Source organism: Neophocaena asiaeorientalis, unplaced genomic scaffold (assembly GCF_003031525.2).
Source record: "Neophocaena asiaeorientalis asiaeorientalis breed wild unplaced genomic scaffold, Neophocaena_asiaeorientalis_V1.1 scaffold534, whole genome shotgun sequence".
Classification (NCBI taxonomy): Eukaryota; Metazoa; Chordata; class Mammalia; order Artiodactyla; family Phocoenidae; genus Neophocaena; species Neophocaena asiaeorientalis.
Window position 1 is genome coordinate 2,165,925 of NW_020172826.1, and position 22,251 is coordinate 2,188,175.

The 22,251-nt window shown below is 39.5% G+C and overlaps 1 protein-coding gene across 4 annotated transcripts in view; it reads right to left on the reverse strand.

Moving 5' to 3' along the window:
• LOC112397675 (elongation of very long chain fatty acids protein 6) overlaps window positions 1-22,251 on the reverse strand; it is a 133,054-nt gene that overhangs the window by 108,552 nt on the left and 2,251 nt on the right. The window contains exon 1 of one of the 4 annotated variants that reach the window (XM_024741934.1): window positions 21,638-22,212. The exons of the other annotated variants lie outside the window; for them this stretch is intronic. The gene's annotated coding sequence lies outside the window, so the exon portion shown is untranslated. Of the gene's footprint in view, window positions 1-21,637; window positions 22,213-22,251 lie in introns of those variants that run through there. 4 annotated transcript variants of the gene reach the window in all.

The window sequence follows — 22,251 nt, forward strand, 5'->3', positions numbered from 1 at the left end:
GTTTGCCATGGTCATAAGCTATCAATAGAAAAAAAGGAGAACTAACTGTAAGACAGGAATGGTGAGTTGAGGTCATACTGCAAAGAATCTTGCATATCAGGTTGGGAAATTTGAGTCAATGGACAGGCAACTTGGGAGCAATGGAAAGGTTTTATGCAGAGTTGCGAAACAATGTTTCTGAACGCTTCCTGACAAGTTAAAAAGAATTGTTGGATTAGGAACGCTTGTTTGGTGGAGAGCCAGGCAAAAATAAAATTGTGGCTCGCAGACAAGCCAGTAAAAGCTACCTTTTATGGAGGGCTTATAAAATGCTAGACGTTTGTAAGCAATTTACACATCTTACCGTGTTTAATTCTGGCCAGAACCCAATTTGATTACCTCAATTTCACACTGAGAAATGAAGGCCCAGGGAGGTTAATGAATGTGCCCAAGTTCAGCAAACCATGAAGTGTCAAAGGTGGATCTGGAACTCTGTGTGCCTGCATCCACAGGATAGGCTATATGCTAGGCCATAAAACAACCTTCAAAATATTTTAAACGACTGAAACTATACAAGGTGTATTCTCTACCACAAAGGAATGAAATTAGAATGAAATAACAGAGAGAGGTCCCAGGCATTCATATGCTGCTTCTTTAATGACACATTCAGGAAAAGGAAAGTTGAGGCCATGGTTTTAAAGAGAAAAGGAAAATTGTACTTATATCATGGGTATTATGACCCAAACACTTTTAGATAATTCCACTATCACAAGTCTGCCATAGAGATGCCATGAAGATTTGTTGAAAGGCAGAAAACAGGATGGAAGGTAGGCAGGTAGGCCGCTCATTTCTGATGAAAGGAAGGATTTCCAAAAATTAATGCAGTGTGTGGCCTTTCTGTGCATTTAATTTTTATAATGTTTATCCTAATCATGGCAAATATATAAACTTGTGCAGCAGGTTTGACCTTTATTCTGCAAAAAGAGAACTGGCTTCTAACTAGTTGGACAAGCAATACAGATTGTTTGCTTGGTGTCTGCAAACAACAAGAAATTCAAAATGGCAGCCCTCTCCAACATCCTCTCAGGTGAAAGTGGATGTGAAAGAAGAGTGTGATGAAAACACCAGGGAACCTGTTTTAGCTGAACCATATGATACTGTCATTTCATAGGTCAAAATACTTAAGGATTGGCAATTGCATATAGCTCATCCTAAATATTACTTGGGTTTGTGAAAGAAGAGGGCACTTCCACCATTATGTTCCTATCTGATTTGCATGGGATTTTTTTCCTGCCTACTGGAGCTACTCCGATTTCTGAGGCTGGCTTCCAAGCTGCCAATCTACCCGCATGTATCCAACCTCATTCCCCACAACCTCAAGTCAACCTCAGTCAGGCAGGGCTGCGTCTCCTCTCCGCTACAGATGCTTATCAAATCCCACATTTTAATATCACTGCAAGAAACAGAGTAGGTAGGAATGAGCTCAGCTTGCCCAGCGCACAGAGTCATGGAAGGGCCACGCTTTAGATGTTCTCCTTCACATGTAGGGGTGTGGTGGGTCAGGAGCATGGGTTCCGATCTCGGGAGCCGGGCATGCTCAAGTTCGAATCCCAAGTCAGTCAATCACTCGCTGTGGGGCAGAGGTGAGCTAATCACCTCTTTGTGACTCAGTTTCCTCAACTATAAAATAACAATTATAATGCATTCCCATCAGGATTATCAGGGGGATTTATGAAATAAGTTATGTGGAGGTTGTCAGTAACACCTGCTTCAAAAAAACACAAACATTCACCCACACATTGGAGAGAAGCCAGGATGAATTTCTGAGGACAGTCAGTCCTACCTTGTCCACCTGCACCCTTTAGCGCACCAGGGCAGGTGGAAAGGAGGGGTGGTCTTCTCTAAGCAAGATGACCGATTAGGCTTCTCTCCCTTCTGAACAAAGTATCAACCAGTGATCCGGCTTTCAATACCTCTGGCCACCTCCCCTGTCAGTGACACAGAGCCCCAGCACTCCTGGGATAGCTTATCAACAAAGCCTGGCTCAGAGCCCATCTTTAGGGAAGATACTGTCATGTCAGCATTATCCATTTCCCTGGGGACTGAATTCTAGCCTGCTATCTGGTGAGATTAGGAAGTGGCTTGGGCCACATGAATCTGGCCCCTGGGCTGGAGTGTTCTTTGACATTACATCACTGACTTTCTTCTAAAGATTGCTCTAGGTCTTTGGTCTAGGACCTTGGTCTGTCCTTACCTTACTGCCAGAAAAATCATCTAACTCTCTCGAGTGATAATTAGACGGCCAGATGCCTGCCTTTCTTTTCAGATAACAAAAACTCTCTTAAATTCTTGTTTCTGCTTTTGTCCTGGCTAACAGAGAGCAGCTGAACACTGCCTCTTAATCTCAGCCCTCTGTACAGTCATGGCTTGCATATCAGAGAACATGCAGTTTTCTCGTTACCACCTTAAAAGTAAACCCCCAGTTCTCCTTTTTGTCAATCCAACTATAATGAAAGCTCTCAAGGTCCCTGCCTCTTAATGGAGTCTTTCTAAACATCCCACTATAGCGAATTTCTTTTCTCGTTTGCTGTAATTCCTATATTCCAGCACTTGAATATTTGCTCTGCTGTATGGCACCTACCTGTATTTTGCATGGACATTTGCCTTCCTGAATGGATTGTAATTCAAATAGATTGAGATATTTACAGAGGGTCTGTCTAACACTCATAGGACATTGCCTTCTTCTCTGTCTTCTGGCCTCTCTCCTGCATGTCATGCATACTCTGATCTTCTAGTAATTACCAGCTGGTTTGACCAAAGAACACACTGATCAGCCTGGATGTGCACAGCTGAACACCAAGGCACCTGAAAGTCTCTCCACGAGCAAAGTATTAGGTACAATGAGACACTCTTTTGGTTTCCTGGAGTAAAAACTCAATCCTCTCTTCAAAACACAACCATGACTAGAATTTGGGTACACACACAGTTAAAACTGTACTAACTGTGTATATGTGTGTATGTATGTGTGTATACAATGTGTGTGTTTTACAAACTGGCCAGACTGTTTTGTAGGCAAGTATTTTTTCCCCGTAGCAATATATCATGTACATTTTATGTCAAGATATATTCCTCAGTAATATAATTTTAATGGGTATATAAGTGTCTACTAAAGGTTTTTCTGGGTTTTTTTGGGGGGAAGGGGCAGGTAGAGGACCTTTCCATCATACTATTCTTGAAAAGTGATCTCTGTCAAGCACATACAAGTAGCTCACTGACATCATTTTTTTTTCTTAATATATACATAGAGCTCTTATTTTCTTAGCGGCAGAACAGAATGCCTACTTCAATGTTTAAGGTTGTTTTAATGGTTTGTATAAAACTTATCGAGGCCTTTAGGTGCTGACAAATATCAGGCCAATTAAGGAAGTTCTTTCTTGTATTTTTGGTACAAAATTCTAAATTTAGTGCTTGATTCCAATTGGAAAGTCCAGTTGGGGAGTGTTTATTAGTTAAGATTAATGTTTTAGTAGAAATTTTGCCTTCGTATCACTATATGACTAGAGCCCAGAATATAAGTGAACATAGATTACTGAAAAAAAAAATATATATATATTAAAACTCTTCAAAAGTGAATCAGTACTTTATATCTGTATTTTTAGCTCATTAGGTGAGCATTATATTGCTGTAAATTATTGGAATAAGAGTCCAATCCAAAAGATACAATCACAATTGTTTCAAAAACTGCTATTTCATACAGTATATTCCCATTGATCTGGGCCTTCCTTAACAAAATGAAGCCCACCCTGCCACCCATCCCTACCCTTTTAAAATATTTTCTTTGGAAATGGTTTCTGTGATTTTCCCAATAAGTGCGGAGGTTGCAGGCCAAAGTGGGGGACGGAGTACAGCCTAGTGGGTGGAGCCAGACTGCCCGGCTGTGAACCCATCTCTAACTATGACCAGCTATAGCTGTAGGACTGTTTGCGAGTTACTCATCCTCTCTGTGCCTGAGGTTCCTCAGCTGCAAAACAGGCCCCGTTACAAACTGTATTTTGTAAAATGGAGGGTTAAGTGAGTCAATGTTCATAAAGTCCATCTTAGGCCCAGGATAGGCTCTCAATAACTGTTAGCTAACTGTTAGTTCTCTCTGGATTCTCCCTTAGAAAACCACAACAGTTTGGGGTTTTTTTTTTTCCTTTAATTATCTCCTTTAATAAAATTTTAAATCTCCAGCTTTAAAGGCATGCTTTGTGATGTAAATCTGAAAAGACAAGTTCTCTGTTATGTATGAAGAGACTTGCCTTCTCAGCATTCTGTGAAAAAGTATTTTCACTGCTAAGGACAGGTGAGTGCTGCCATTATAAATTAGGGTTATCCAGGACAGTATGAACACTTGAGCTTTGGATGTTACTTCCTACAGCGGAATAGCTGATCCTCATTGTTGCAAATTCACCTACTCATTAAAATTTATTTCTCACCCCCAAATCCAAACACACAGTGCTTCCATGGTCATTCGTGGTCATTCCCAGAGTGGTGTCTAATTTGAGTTGCCCGATGCTTGCATTCCAGGCTGAGGTCAAACAAGGCAACGCTCTGCCTTGTTATTTCAACTCTCATACTGTAAAAAAGTGTCCTTTTTTCAGTCTACTTAGTGTCACATTTTCTGCATTTTTGTGTTTTTTGTTGGCGATCTCACTGTTTAAAATGGCCCCCAGTGCTGAAATGCTGTCTAGCGTTCCTAAGTACAAGGCTGTGCTGTGTCTTACCGAGAAAGCCATGCGTCAGATAAGCTTCATTCAGGCCTGAGTTATATGGTGCTGTTGGCTGAGAGTTTAATGTTAATGAATCAACGATACATTAAATAAGGTATCTTTAAACAGAAACACATAAAACAAGCATTGCTTGGTTGACAAAAATATGACCGGGGGCTTGCAGGAACCTAACCCTGTATTTCCTCTAGAAGCAATGGTTCAGAATTTGCTAATTTAGTATTTCCAGCAACTTTATAGAACATAACTAGTCAAGTAATGAAAATCAACTGTACCTCCTACAAAGAATGTGGATCAGAGGTAGACAGTACTAATCCATCCCTGCAAAGGAAGAGCCTTCTGGAGTATAACTCATACTTCATACCAGTTGCTTAGGTGACTGATTACCTTTCTTCTTGAGAAACGTGATCTGAATTTGCTTAGTTTAAAATAAATTCCTGCAAAAATAAATACTTGCATTATCCCAAAGTACTTAAAATTATTGCTGATTTTTTTTTAACTGTGGACTCTGCAAAGGGCTTTTTTTTTAGTCTTATTACAGCGAGACAATGGACCTATGTCCCCTGGAATATGGAGACTTTCCCTCTGAACCTGATGCTATATAGTGCAGGAGAAACACATGAAAACCAACACTCCCAGATCTCCCAGACCTGCTTTTCCTCAGGTCCTAAGTACAAGAGGAAAAACAGAATTTGGAGCCACAATGACTTTTCATATGTTCAGGCGATACCTTCCAGCGGCCCTGTGCTGAGTCAACCTGCAGGTCTGTGGAAGGAAGTGCAAAAGGCACAGCCTGCATCACCGCAGTAGTATGTCGTTTCACCCACTGACTTCATCTGCTGTCTATACATTCAAATGGCACCTCCGACCTGCTTCTCCGCCTTGACAATACAAATTGCTGGGTGTGACTTAGTCAAGCAGGAGAATGCACACAAACAGGGAAACGTGAACTCAGGCTGTCATGGAAGCAAGCACACTGGGATCCCAGCAGACCAATGTGTCCTCTGAGTACTAGTCCCAGGACGGCAATAACTACTCCAGATTCCATTAATGCCCCGAATGATACCCTCAACCAGTCATTTTCTCGTCCTACAGCATCCACATCTGAAACATTTCAAAAGACTCCTGACCATCATCTAAACAAACCTTTATAAGACGTAGGCACCTTGGCTGATGGAGTAAACTGCCTTTAGAAAAATGGGATTTTAAAAAATATTTTCAGTAAAAAGGGACAATGGCTCATACCATAATTCCATTTTGTTCTGCAATGGATGTATCTTTTGATTATAGAAAATGTTTTCCTTTAAAAAAGAAAAAAAGGGCTTCCCTGGTGGCGCAGTGGTTGGGAGTCCGCCTGCCGGTGCAGGGGACACAGGTTCGTGCCCCGGTCCGGGAGGATCCCACATGACGCGGAGCGGCTGCGCCCGTGGGCCATGGCCGCTGAGCCTGCGCGTCCGGAGCCTGTGCTCCGCAACAGGAGAGGCCGCAGCGGTGAGAGGCCCGTGTACCGAAAAAAAAAAAAAAAATGTAATCTCCCCATGGTTACAGACCTAGTAAGTGACTGAACTGAACAAGGATTCAAACCTAGGCAGAATGTGGCCCTAGTGTCACTATATCATCCCTTGGTATGATATTACTAGCACGTGTTATGCAATCCAACAGAGACAATAATGGCTACTTATTCCAAAGTAGTGCCATGCTTTGGAAGGTTAGGTAAGATCTACATTGAGTTTATGTACGGAGTTACTGAAGACGAATGATACGTTCTGACATCAGTGATCGCAGCACATTGTCAATGTTGGGTCAAGTTTTAGTACTCTCACATCATGCAATGTGTAGAACAGTTCTTTCTTAATCATTTCTTGGGACTTTGTTTGGGAATTATTCCTCCACTGCCATTAGAAGGTTAGTATTTCCAGCTCTATCATCCTTAGAGACTAAGGAGTAATTCACACAATAGTTTGTGTTTAACATCAGCATGAATAAGTCAATGTTTCCACTTTTTAATAAGACCATTCTGTCTGTGAGGAGTCATGTAAAAAGTACCAAAATGAATTTTATTTCAGACTTGAATCTTTTCTGTCTCCTTAGAGTGTATGTTCTTGTACTACTAGCACAGTGGAGGGTAAGCTAGCCAACCCAATTCTTTCCCTTGCTAACAGGAAACTTAATCTGATATCGTTTGGAGGGCAATGCACACAGCCCTGAAAGATAGGGTATAAGCATCTCAAGGCAATCGGTCTCTTTGTCAGCAGTCTAAGGGTTAGAAAAGCAATTCCACTCCTCTTTGTCAGTGAATGGTCCAAAAGTGAGGCATGTGACCCAGGCCTGACCGATGAGATGAACTTACAGCAATAACAGAAGTAAATCCTTCTATAAACTTACTAAGAGCAAGTTGGCTTGGAGGTATCTTCTTGACAAAGAAGAGAACTAAAAGGAGGCTTCTTTGCTGCTGTCCCTTCCCTTCTGCTTGGGAAGTTGCAGTGAGGATAGATGTTTGGTGAAATGGCAGCCATCTTGGAACCACCAAGAAAATACTGCTGATACATTAAGGATGGCAAGACAAAAACTCAGATAGAACTTGGAACATTGATGACATTATTAAACCACTGAATGACTACAGAGGCTTCCAATCAGATTTACTCTTATATGAAATAGTTAAATGTTTTATGTTTTAAGCCACAGTTAATTATAATCTGTTACTTGCAGTTAAAAGCATTTTAACATAGTTCCTTGATTGGCGGGTTTGTTCTGCACAGCAAACTGATGAGTTATTACCCAAAGAAGACATAATCCGTGAAGAAAATAATCTGAAATTTATTGCACTTTTATTCTACTGGTCAAACTTAAAACCATTTTAATGCTGTTATTCAGTGTATTCTTTTGCTCTTTTAAAGCTGCTAGTTTTCTTTTTCCTTCTAAGAATGATAGAAAATATGTTGATTGAAAAGAATGATATGTGTCTCCTCAAGTTTTCCAATGTCAGCTAGAACATTACATTAAAGAAACATAGTTCTGCTTACAATTTGGTGAAGGAAGTATTTAAGAACAGGGAAAAATGTTCCATTCCATATTAAGAAAAAAAGTCAGGTTACAGAAAAATATGGTATGAACTCTATGAAAATATTTTTGTTAAAAACAGAGAGATGGAGAGAGGGAAAGAAAGATGTTTAAAAAGATTTACACCAAAATGTTAATGTTTATCTCAGGGTAACATTTGCTTTCTTATTTTTGCTTATTTGTGTTTCCTAAATTTTCTACAGTATGTAACTTAAAGTTACTTGCACCAGGCCTATCCACTGAATGAAGAAACTACAACTGATAGGAGTTTATTCCTTTAAAAAATGTTTCTGTGACAGTACACATCTTTGCTTTATCAAGATGAATCCTAATGCTTCTCTACATAAGAAAAGTCTTAAGAAAAAAGTAAAGATTTTATGTATATCTCTTAATTCTAGGCCTCCAGGTGCATACAATTTGATGAAAAACAATACATACATAAATTTCAGAAACTAGGGTGGAAATATTAAATATTTAAACTCAGCTGAACTCATGAGAAAACAAGAGTATTGCTTTTCATTTTCACATGAAAAAAACAATTTAAGCCAACTACTGAAGACAATTGGCAAGCTATTGATGGTCTGGCCCAAGATCAATGAAAACACAATTTATAGCAATACTTCGGAAAACTACTACATTCCAAATGTCCTAGACTTTGCATATAAACAAGACATTTGGAGCTGTTATATTGTAACTACCTTAGGAAAACAGTTTAAATCTATTAGAGCACATCCAGATAGGACAGACTATAAACATAAAAGAGACTACGTATTCTTCCCACTAAGTAAAATTTAATCCTGGAAGGGGTATCCAATTGCACCAATTTTTGTTAGAATCTGTATTCCACTGTGAGAAAGTAGGACAAGCATAATTCACCAGCTTGAGTCCCTATACCCTGGTCCCTTCAGCGTCGCTGGGACAAAAAGAGCCTCTGGACACCAAATACTTTTGGGGGAAGAAACAATCTCCACAGAAAGTTTAGTCTGATGATGCAATAGATCTCTGAGGCCGAACTTTTTGTTCCTTAGCCACGATTAATTCTCTTATAATGGTAGTTTTGTTTTTGTTTTAGTTTATTCTATGTAGTTTTCCATTGTGAGTGTGTTGTTCTCTCTATATAATAATGCAAGTTCAAAAAAACAGCTGTTTTGCCTTAATTATCCACATAAAATACCCCCAATCCAAGCCTACACAGCAGTTACAGGATGTTGAGGAGGGACTGGCATCAACATTTGCCCAATTTTTTAAAAAGCCCAATAATTAATACTTATTTTTTAAATTATTATAATATTCATATTATATGGCATTGAAATGGAAGCCTATTTTCAAAATAAAGTATAAATACATATCAAGCATTTAAAGTATGTGAAAATTTGCTTGAATGTTAAAAATTTATCAAAAGTTTATAATGTGAAAATTCCTGTTTTAATGTTTTAAAATGTCAGATACAATCATATAGCCCTCACTCTCTACCAGTCAGAAATGTATATATATATATTTAGAGATTGTGCTAGTCAGAATGTTTCATACTTGGTGAATTGTAATTTTGGTATTAGGCTCATAAATGTGTTGTTCTAGAATATGAAACAATGTATAATTTCTTATGCTTTATTTTAGGGTAGTTTTCAAATAAAAAAAAAATAAATTTCTGTAATAGGAAAAAAACTTCCCTTAAAAAAGTTACCTGAAAAGAGATAAATGTACCTTTTTTCTGATGTTACAGAAGAAAGTCATAAACATTTAGCAGATTAAATTTTTAAATTTACTTCAAGAAATATTATTTTTGAGGAAATAGTATTTTTAACACTGTTTTAGAAAAATTGAGTCTAATATTTTCCTTATATTTACTATTTTTTTTTTTTTTTTTTTCTCCTTTAGGATATTTCTAACCTTCTGCTTATTTTCTTGCATCCAGAAAGAATACTTATTTAAGTTGTCCGGAGCATAAGGGCAGAATTTTTTCTAAGTTTATAGGAAGGTTAAAACCAAAAGATCATCATTAAATCAATTACAGAGATTAAAAAAAACTATATCCTATATGATTTGGACCCATTCTCCTCCACCCTCCCTTTCCCGGCTCCTGTGCCCTTTTGTTTGCTGGCTGAGACAATGCTTCCTAGACACAGCTAACTGTAAAAACAAAATACTACTTCTCATGTTCTCACACTGCAATCAATCCCTTGTCTCTCTCTTCTCTCTAATAGCAAGTCCAGAAGAAGCAAGAGTTCAAAGCAATGCCCAGAACTGATAAGATCTCTGCAAAGCAGTCCTGTGGAAAAGCTCTGTCACTGGGGTCCCAACAAGATCCCTGGGACTTCCTACCAGACTAGACACACCAGGTTCTCTGGCTCCACAAGGCCTGGCTTCTGGACTAGACTGGCCCTTTATTGCAGAGAGTAACAAATTCCTTCCAGCTCCTCTAAATCAGGCATTCGATGCCTTGATCTCCCAGGCATTCAGCAGTGCTGGAGTATTTGTTAATGATGTATCCCAGGTACATATGCAGCATCTGTTTCCAGGTGCCACGAGGTCCCTGAGCTGATTACCCGATTCATTTTTTGCTCTCTAGAGACAGGTTTATGTTTAATCTTTTATTGCTATTAGATTAGATGACTATTGTCCCTGGGGAACCTTTGCCATATTAGATACATTCCTGAAATCCAGATATAAAAGTTGTCATGTTCAAGTGAATGTCTGTTATCACCCTTCCTTAAAGAAGCAGGAACCTTTCCTACTAAAAAAATAATCAAACTGTATAATTTAGAAATGGAGAAAGGGAAGTTTTTGTGACATCAACAGTATGACTAATCTCTACCTTAATCTGAGAAAGTGTATTCATTTGAAATAAGAATGTGCAGTTCCCTGTTCTCACAAAATGCCTTTGTGTTTAACTATGTTGCTTAATGTTTATTAAAATGTGCATTGGTGTTTTACAAAAATGCTTATTACCTTGTATCAGATAATACACCATTATAAAATGAAGCTGATCTTTTACTATGAAGATAGTAAGTACACTATAGTTAATGCAAAAAATGAAAAAATATGACCATATGCAAAATCCCACCACCTATACATACCCAGAATGTAATACAAAAAAGATTATGGAAAACTGGAAGAGCAATAAGAGAAATAACAACCATCATTTTATACAACTACTTTTTACCATTTTGGTACCAATATTATTTTCTTCCTGACTTTTTTTTCCTTGTGCATACAATCCCACCTTCCCCCCAACTTTAGGCAAGCTTTTGACTTCTTTCTGATTGGAGTGGCTGCCTAGAAAAGGACTAATAATCCCCAACAATTAAAATGGATTCACTAAAAATTAGTCATGCTAAATGAATATCTTTCCTCTTAAAAAGAAAATTAGATGAAAAAAAGAAGTCTTTTTATTATTGTTTCCAGAAGGCACTAGACAGTCTCCCATAATTCACTTAAGGACCATATAAAGAGGTACTGGATAATAAAGCAGATACACATCCGAGAGTAAATAAACAGCCTTGTGTATTCATTCATATCTGCATGCATCTAGTCAACACACAGTGAGGGCAACTATAGCCAAATTCTGTGATAGGCACTGATTTCAAACATACAAGCGAGAATACTAATCTATTTATGAGCCAAGTGCCAGCAAACCACAGAGAAAGGACAACCGATTTTGGTGGGCGGGGAAGAGAAAGGTTTTGTATTTGAATAGGCCTGGGAGGAGGGCTATTTCAATAGGTAACACTAGGAAGATAATCTGGAGCTGGGATTTTGAATGGCTTTTCAAATTAGTCAAAAGAATTCAGATTTGTCCTATAGACAAGAGGAAACCACTGAAGGTTTTTACCACGGGAGGGACACGAAGGGATCTGTGACTTAAGAGAATGCTGAACGCAGGGCAGGAGTTGGAGGTTGGAAAGTGAGCGAGGAGACAAAAAGTAGTGCGGGGGGCCTGAAGGAGGCCAGTGGCAATGGAAATGAACCGAGAGAAAGGAAACTGAGGGCCAGATCACTAAGGACTTGGTTGTGAATTAGAGGGAAGGAGGGAGAGAAGGAGGGAGAGAAGGGTGCTGGGCAGAGTGACGGCCTGGTCCCATGTAGCTAGCTGATAAAGGAGGTGGAACAGGCTAGAAGAGGGAGAGGTGTCCAGTTTGTGAAATCAATGATCTGAGAAGACAGACGCAAAGAATGTGAGATGGAATCAGCACCACCACAGCAAGAATCAGCTGGGAAGATCGGCCCAAATTCCTGGTTAAGGATTGAGGACACGGAGCGTGGTCCTCAAACGTTTTTCTGCCTCAAACTACTCTCTTGTCAGTAGAAAACGAACCCAGTAATTACAAAGAACTGGAGAAGAACCAAGTACCAACCAAAGCGGTATAATCACAAACAATATCAGCCATCACAAAATACAGGCTCCAAAAAAGTATTTCTGCAAATATGAATGCAGGAACAGTAAATGAAACCAACTACAACTCAAGACAACCCTACTGGTTCAGGGCTAACAGAGTCCTTAAAATCTCCAGAATATCCCGTACAATAGGAGCTTTGTATTGTTCCAAAGAACCATGTTGTGGACTTTTTAGCAGAATACTAAATTAGGACTCCCCCCTCCCTCACTGTACTTTCCAATACAGACTTGCTCATTTTAACGTAGAAGTGTCAAATTTTAGTAAGCTTTCATACATTTCTCAGGAGTTTCCTAGTAGGTAATATTTAATTATTCAGAAGTATAGGAGTTCTAATTTTTTATTTTTCAGAAATATCCATGTGGATTACCAGTGAACTGCAGATGATATTCTAAAAAAGAAAGCCTAGAGTGGAGATAGTAGTCATTTTCAAATGCATACAAGACACTCATACAGAAGTGAGAACAAATTACAGCTAGAGTCAGGGATAAGTACTAATGGACGACCCATGGAGGGTCATAACTTTCAGGTCAATACGTAGAACAGTCTTCAATAATCAGAGACACCCCAAGTAGAATGAGCTTCTACTTCTTCAGCTTCTTGAGGAAGTCCTCAGGTTCTGACAGTGGACAACCAAGTCAAGAATAAGGAATTGCTTTGCCCAATTAGGAGCCCAGTCCTAATGGCCACAACACACACAGAAATGCTATCAGCTATGACCTTCTCCGCAGTCAAGAAAAGATAGTTTAAGACACTAGACAGGGCTTCCCTGGTGGCGCAGTGGTTGAGAGTCCGTCTGCCGATGAAGGGGACACGGGTTCGTACCCCGGTCCGGGAAGATCCCACATACAGCGGAGCGGCTGGGCCCGTGAGCCATGGCCGCTGAGCCTGCGCGTCTGGAGCCTGTGCTCCACAACGGAAGAGGCCAACAGTGAGAGGCCCCGTACCACACACACAAAAAAAAGACACTTGACAGCCTACCCGTGTCTCTCCTTCTCACCCCAAAAGCAAAGTAAAAATGAACAATGATGTGGGGCAGAATGATAATCTTTTTTTTTTTTCTTCCCTGCTTACTACCTTCTGAACGTGGAGATATTCTCAGTTCAGAACAACCAGAAACAATGTAGGATGAGTACAGCCGAGTCTTTTAAATGTATCGAGGTGGAATGTAGTCTGCTTTTTGGAGCTACCAATGAATGAAACCATGGATAAAAATGTTATGTCATTTGTTTCAGATTTGTTGTGCATTACTCAACAAAGAGATAAACCTATCTTAGCAAGTCATGAAATATTTATTGAAACTAGCCAATCCTCAACTTATTTATTCTATCTCTATTAAAAACTTACTTTACTTCAACTGACAAAGAAAAACAATTAAATGTGTGAGGCAGTACATAGTTTTTTAAACATCTTTTAGGTGGATGTCAGCAAAAAAGTTTGGAGAACACTCCTTGAACCCAGAAAATTCCATTAAACCACCTATTATTTCTGATTAAGGATCACAGTGTTCCTTGACCTCTTAATCTTCTCTTATTTTAGTCAGTACCAAGTGCTGCACTCCTTAGTGGGGACATTTTCCACAAGGACGTAAGTTTCTACCTTCAAGATTTCCTACCCTCCAGACAATAAAAGAAAGCAAACATAACTGCTCTGACGAATACTTCAGCAAAAAAGAAAAAAACAAAAAAACAAACCTGCTTGATTTCCTGGACCATTGGATTATTCTCCAAGTCAAAACTGCTAGTGTTAAAACCACAAATTCCAAGTATCTACAACACTAGGTCTTAAAGGGGAATCACTCTACAGTTGATAGGGACCCGGTGGGTCAGGCCACATATGAGTTAAGCATTATTCATAATAGGTTAGTTATAAAACACCTCTAACAGCACAGCAAACTTTACCTGTGCTCTCATCATAAAGAGGGGTTGCGAGCTGCCCACTGCAGTGCCACCTCCAGGCCTAGAAGGACAGCTGTTGGTTTGTATCCCCAGGAGTACCCAGGTAAGATTTGAAACTGGCCCCCTTACACTGGAAGCCAGGAAGAGACCAAAGAAAAAGGCAGCCACTCCAGATTGGTAGGTGGCAGGTAACAGGCAAGGGGACTTACTAATGAAGCTTGTCTTGGGCGGCTGCAAGACAAGTAAAGTAAATCTTTGCACCCTCCCGCCAGAACTAAGAGTTTATATGCTGCCCTTAAGGAGGTTCAGCCCTGCATACCACCCAGATGGTCTCAACAACACATTACCCTCTCAAGGCTGCATCACTGAAATGGCACTGGCTGTGGCAATGGTGGGCAAAACTTATATTCCAAGGGCAGGGGAGGGGGTGAAGAGCCTGAATCGCCCAGGTCTGGCTTTCCGGTCAACTGGGAGCCAACGTCCTCTTGATGACCTCCTCCAACCATGTCCAGAGGACTATTTCTAATAGCAAAATATTAGAAACGTAACATGTTCAACCTGACGTGTAAGGGAGTGGTTATCTAAATTAAGACCACACAATACAATAGTAAGTAGCCACTGAAAATTATACTTACGGAGAGGTTTTAGTGACATGAAAAACATTTATAATGTAAAGAGGAAACAAAGCAACATATAAAGTTGTAATGAGACAGTAGGTGAATGAAAGTGCCCAGTGTAGTCCCTGGCACATAATAGAGAACTCAATCTGTCGTTGACATCCACTGAATGATCTAAAGTATATAAATATCTTGGAAATAAAGCTGAAGGAAATGTGGCAAAATAACAGTGGTTGCCTCTGGATAAGAATTAAAGGTGGGTTTTTTCCTGCATTTTTTTTTTAATGTTTTCATTTCTTTTTTTCTATAGTATTTACTTTAAAATCAGGAAAAGGATTTAAAAGTAATAAAACAAAACAATGTTCTCTTTAATTCTTCACACTGACCTTTAAGAATAAGGACATCTCCAACCCATATGCGCGTGTGTGTGAGTGGGGTAATATATATATATATTTATTTATTTATTTATGTATTCCCCCCTGTCAACAGGTGTTGGCTATTTACCAGTAGCTACTAAAACCTGCCTGAAGGAAAGCCTGGCTACAGGCAGTGCCAGGTGGAAACAGAAGCTCCACCAAGCTGAGTGGACAGTGCTCATAGCACAGAGAAGCAGACAAAGTAGGCTTCATAAGACATGTTCCAAACCTGTATGTCATGGTTTGTTTGAGATAAAATTGGAATCTTTTATGATAGAAGCATTATTAAAGGTGACATGGCTTTCTACAATTGTAAAAGTATTGATGGTAATACTTATAATAATTCTTAATGATTAAAGTGTTTATATCTGCATAGCACAATGCTCATTATAACATTAACGGTGCTTTTTGTAGTTTTTCTAGCCTTAAGTGTTCAGGATCCACTCAGCGAGAAACAGAACATAGACACCGTGAGATACCAGACTAAAACCACAGGTACCTTCCATGTTTACAGTACTGCCAAGTTTCCAAGGGCATTATTTTATTGACTGAATATTTATTCTCATACGAATAGGGGGATGATAGGGGCCTGGGTGACCAAGCCTTAGTCAAGGCTGGAGCCCATTTCTCCTCTTTTTGTCCCTACATACAAATTCCAACTTGTTTAACCATACTGTGCCTTATCTCCTATTGTGTAAAATCAAAAAGATAATACATCAAAGGGTGGTTGGGAGGATTTAACCATTAACATATATAAAACACTTTAAAAGAATGTCTGCAATCAGTAAACAACTATGTATCAACTACTAGTATCGTTACTCCAGAATGAAGAAAATCCACCTTCCTTTCTAAGATCTTGAAATTAAATCTATGTCAAGAAGTCATAAAATTGAGAGAAAACTGCAAACTTGATATTTAGAATAACTTTGTATTGACCTTCAGACCCTCTTATTGTAATGATAACCACTGCTAGACCAGCTTTTAAATGCTTAAGGCACCCTTAGACTTCAAGAGAAGTCTCACACATTAAAAACAAAAGCTTCAGGATTAAACCTTTTCATCAGGGTTTTTTTTTTCCCCCCCCATTGAGCCTCCTAAAACAAGATCATGAAATTCTCAACTTCAAAGAGTTCAATTCCACTGAACCCACTTCACCTGAAAAAGTCAATTACTCCAGTTGGAGCGGGTCTAGCATCTTAAAAACTTTTACATTGTATTAACACCACCTTTATAAATAGAAGGAGACAGGCAACTGGGCCTACAAGACAGGAAAACTTGAGGGTTTCACCCACTATTACCCATACTGAAGATTTTTTAAAAATTATTAATAATTGGGGTAAATCCAAGTACTAAATGTTCAAATTTTGCAGTTTTAAGACACTTACTAAAATAGTATTATTTAACTAGTTAAAAAAATTGACAAAATAGTCAAATTAGGCTGTATTTTTAGAAAAGTACATTTGGCTCCGGAAGAGGCTTTTTTTTCTTTTGGCCACACTGTGCGTCTTGTGGGATCTTAGTTCCCCAAACAGGGACTGAACCCAGGCCCACGGCAGTGAAAGTGCCGAGTGCTAAACACTGGACCACCAAGGAATTCCAAGGAAGATGCTTTTCTAACAGCAGGAAACACACAAAATGGTCTTTAACGGGGTATCGGTTTTCATTTTTTAAAAAAGTCACTTTAACATGTTTATGTATATACACGTTTGTGTGTACATATATAAAGATAAACTTTTCTAAGCAAATGTCTAGTCTCTCCTAACAAAGATAAATGATAAACATGCATTTCATTCATCTTGTCAGTCTTCTTCAAAGAATGATCTTTTGTACTGCCCATTAAGCGTTAACAATCAATTCAAAAATTCAGCCTCGGACTTCCCTGGTGGTGCAGTGGTTAAGAATCTACCTGTCAATGCAGAGGACAGGGTTCGATCCCTGGTCCTGGAAGATACCACATGCTGCAGAGCAACTAAGCTCGTGCACTACAACTACTGAGCCTGTGCTGCAGAGCCCACGCGCCACAACTACTGAAGCTGGTGCGCTCTAGGGCCTGTGCTCCGCAACAAGAGAAGCCACCGCAATGAGAAGCCTGCGCACCGCAACGAAGAGTAGCCCCCGCTTGCCCCAACTAGAGAAAGCCCACGCACAGCAACAAAGACACCACACAGCCAAAAATAAATTAACTGATTAATTTAAAAAATAAAATAAAGGGTTGAGCTAAAACATCTGAAATTTATCTTTAAGAAAACGAAGTTATATAATATATATACATATATATACTATATTATATATACATTATACTTTAAAATATGTGATCACAGGTTTGGTTAAAAACAGTAGGGGTCCCCCTCCCCAAAATACATTATATCAATGATATTTTCCTTATCATATTACAATTAGAAACCCAAAAAAAGCTTTAGAAAGAAAAAAACTAAAATATGAAATCCCAAAGAGAATTAACTCATTAGAAAACTGTATGAGTATCTGTCCAGCAAAACTGCTTCTAATCAGCATGTCTAATTATTTATCTCAGCAAAGATAAGTGTAAATCTTTTTCATTTGTACATTATTTTGGGCAGACAGGCTTAAAGTTAAATTTTAGAAAGTTCATAGTGGGTGAATGACTAAACAAAAGGGTTCCTAAAAATACCTGTCATTCCAATATACTAAGAAAAATAACCTTGAAACTAAAAATCATGAGTTCTCAGTACAGAAATGAATCATGATAAAATTATAAGCTTGAACTTAGATGACTTAACAGGATCTGTGCTTTGGGATGATTTTTGCTCAATGAACTTAAAATTACAAATCCATTCTAGACTCTAGGGCAATCTTTTTTTAAAAAAGGATTAATCTACCTCTAAAATAAAATTATTCTAAGTCAAATGTAATTAAGGATGCTGTTGTTTTAAAATTCTCTGAGTAACTATGCCAACTTTACGCATCTGTACCTGCCTGTACACACACACGATCAGAATACAAATAAAGGAATGAAGTTATGAGCTTTCAATAAAGCCTTGTTATATTTTCAATACATCTTTATTTTCAATAAAGCTTTCAATAAAGCCATGCTATAGTTTCATTCAGATTTCCTTAGGTTATCAATAGGAATAATATCTGTGGTATAGGTAACTTTTCTAAGGTAAACTTTCCCAGATAAATGCCTGTGCTCTTCTAACAAAGATAAATGGAAAGTAAGTGGAGCAGACAGATTTGAAGCTAAGAATAAAGGTACAGAGCAAAGGCAAATTGTGTGGACTGTTGTCTGATTCCTGTTAATAAAGCCAGCTCAGCTCACCTGTATCCAGACATGAAAAATTAAGCGAATCATGGCAACAATTTTTGGATAACTCATCTCAGGAAATATTGGACCTGAAATATCCAATCATTGAACCAAAGATGAATTCTTGATTTGCTGTACTCCTTCATTTTATTTTGTTGGCTTAAGACAGGCTAGACGGTTATTTTATGCTCTCCTAAGTATTTTTAAGTCTCCATCCCTCTCAAAACTTTCCCGCTGACTAGATAGATTCTCCCTAGAAGGAAATACGCAGAACAACTCTTAGATCTGGAGTGGACTGACTTTGGAGTTAAATTCCAATGTGATCCTGACACTTTTAGTATTATCATCTAACATTAAAAGCACCAAGGAGCCTTCTTTAGACCACAAAATTTAACTTCCAATTTAACAGAAGGCCTACGTAAACATTTTACCACCATACGCATAATATTTATTACTAATGCAAATATAGAGATGGATAATCATAAAATAATTTTGCATTATCCCTGGAAATCCTAAAAAAAAATCAAAGACTGCATGAATATACATCCTTTTTTTAAAGCTACATAAAAGTTCAGATTAAAGTTCCTTCACAACATTCCATTATTTTCTAGGATCATAACAGATTCCAATTTTCCTCTGTATACTTTTTCTCAGTGTTCTCATTCTTAACCTAGTACATATTAGGCAACATCTCAGTGCTTTCTAACGTTTATTGAATGAAATAAGTTCCTCACACTTAGGATTTTCAGTCTTAAGGCTAATATGAACTGTGATTCTCCAAAATAAGTGGCAAGCAACACACTGTGTACAATGTGGACACAGTAGTTTCCTAGACAGCTGACCAAATTTGTATTTGCTGTAGTGTCATTGATTAAATGAGACACCGTGGCCTTTTCTGACTCATGACCACAGATTGTACTGTTTTCCAGCCACTTTTCTTACAAAAGCATACAACAGGTCACAAGGAGGATTTTAAAGATCAATGCAAGGCAACTGTCACTACAGGAAGAACAACAGCCTGCATTCTAAAGTTTGATAGACATTACGATGCTATATTTTGAGTAAAAATCTAACACAGGCTTATAATACTTTTATGTTTTTTCATACTGAAATTGTACGTTACTTTCCAAACCTCACATATAAGAAAGAACATAAAGAGGTACAATTCCTTTTACTGATAGTGTTTATTATTTTTCCTTAGTAAAATCCAATTTGTGGATAAAGTTTCCTTAGCCAGACAGTATTTACTTCTAAAAATTCCTACACTACCTTATAGACCCCAAATACAGAACTCAAAATATAAAAACAATAAAACCCTTATAACCATTACCACGGGTGGAGGGAGAGGAGAAAGTCAGAAAAATATACAAAGCTGGATGTGGAGGATGCCAGAGGGGAGCGGGGGAGGGTTTCCTGAGGTTCTAGACAAGCCCTGTGATGACGTCACCTCACATACATAATGTTACAGCAGTCAGCACAGGCCTCCTGCTTTCCTATTGGTGGACACCGTGTCAGCCGACATCAGAAGATAATCATCATTGGCCAGACAATTACAACTGGAGCAACTAGCATCCAGGGCTGCTAGCACAGGCCTGACAGGCTGCTGAAAGAGAAGGCAGAGCCCAGCTGCCCTTCTCACTCAATGAATTTTATGTCACCTTACCAATCACTAGGCAGTTTTGCTCTCTTGATGGCAGCCCTTATAAATTAAGTCAGCTATTATTCGTGAAAATAACAGGTAAAGGCCAGACATCTCATAAAAGAACAAAATGCCTCTATTTTCAATGCCATAAAATCACAAGGGCTTTTCTGTGTAAAATCAGAAGTCAAAAATGCTGTTGAACTAAAAGCAGGCATTTTCCTCTACCTCATGCAAAACACTTTCATTTACCAGATAATATTAACTTGACATATAGTTTCAAGATGTGGCTCAGGATGATTCTCCAAGGTATAATATTTATTACTTTGCATTTCCATAGCTTTTCTAATCTATTACATGTGAAACCACCTGCTAGAAGAGTAAAACAGTCTGTAGTATTTATCCTGTGTCTAGAACAATGAATACAGGGTTAATCATTGTTTAAGCAGCAATTAACTTGATAAACTTCCCTCAGTTGAACCCTTTATAAAAACACCACTCCAAAAATGGGTCCCATTACACTAATATGTAATAAGGTAATGAATATGGATTATAAGTTTAATAAAGGCCTTCAAGCAATATTCAAAAGGTAGTTCAGACAGCATACTGACAAAACAGCACTCCTGGCCTTCCTCACAATTCTTCAAAAGACAGTAAGTGTAACTTATTTCTGAGAGATAAGTTATAATTCTCTAAATTGAGTTTTGATGTAGCCTCTAAATTGAGGCTATGTCTAAGGGATTTTTAAGGACCACTGAAAGTGTCTTGTCAAAAAATAGAGTAGAAACTTCACAACATTGTGTTTTTCCTCCAGAAGCTATTCAAGCCATTTTTAGTTAATGAGTCTGGGAAAGGTAAGACCTTGTGTTTCCTAAACTTCCCCTGCCCCCAAGAGGGTGTAAGGCTTGGTTATGGAGTTCCTTCTCCTGTTAACAAGGGAAATGAAAAGGAAATCTTCATTTTCTTATATACCTGGTTCAAAACTTTTTGGCTGTTGAGGTTTTGGGGGGAGGCTTATAAAACTGGGACCCAAGGATATTGGGAGAAATGCATACACCCTGGGATAAAAGAAGAAAGCAAGACAATTAAGGTCAAAGAGAGAAGAAGTCAGGAAGGGGAAACCCTAGTGTGTGACTATGACATAGTATTCAAAACGCAAGGGGAGGCCAAGTATGTTACGCTTCGAGTATTAACAGGTAGTGCTGGCAATAAAATGGACACCCATCATCATTTTACCCACTAGACAACCCTTTTCCCCAGCATCTGCCAGGTACAATGCACTCTTCGAGGTGCTCCGCATAATCAAGATTGGAATGAGACAAGAACCAAAGCCCTGAAGAGATGATGGTCTAATAGGAGGCACAGACACACATGCAAATATTTAGGCATATGAAGAAAAGCCAGGAAAGACACTGCCAGATTAAAGGTACAGATAAAGAGCTAGGAGGAAAGTGTGGCAAGAGCCCAACAAGCGAAGATTAATTGGCTCACTTTTGCCATTTTCAGTCCCCAGAGTGCTAGGCCCTGTCTGGTTCAGTGTGTACTTGTTGAGCGAGCGGAGAAAAGAGGCGGGAAATGGTACCTGGAGGTGGAGGAGCCACAGGCAGTGGCCTCAGAGAAAAGGCAACAAGTGAATAAGACAGTATCCACCGCGGAGGGGCACTGGCCCACAGTGAACACGAGCTGCCGGCGCGAGGGGAGGCCGCCTCCAGAGACGCAGGTTCAACAAGGGTGCAGCAAGCTGGAGACAGGGCGGACGTTAGAAACCACAGAGCGCGCAGGGCCAACGGGGGAGGAAGATGGGCTGAGCTGTGTGGCAAGCGAACGCGACAGACAGCTGCAGAGAAGACCAGAGCCTTCGGCTGGCCCGCCGTGCCGCCCGCCACCCCGGGCCACCGCCCCCGCCCTGCCTTCAGCGCCACCCCCTTCGCGGGAGGAGGAAGTGCCGCTGGAGAAGGTTCCCTTGGTGGCGCCCGAGGGGGCCTGGCCTCCCGGAGCGCCGAGGCCTTAAATGCCTAAACTCCTACTGGATCGAGCCTCCCGGTGCACAGCCGTCTTCCGGACCCACCCTCGGCGCTTTCGGCCTCGGCGGCCCAGGGGGCGCCCCGACCCCGCGCCCCGTGTGCTGCCGCACTTCCCGGCTTCCCGAGCGGATCGCGTTCCCCTCCTGGCTTCCGGCAGCGGCCCGCAGCGGCC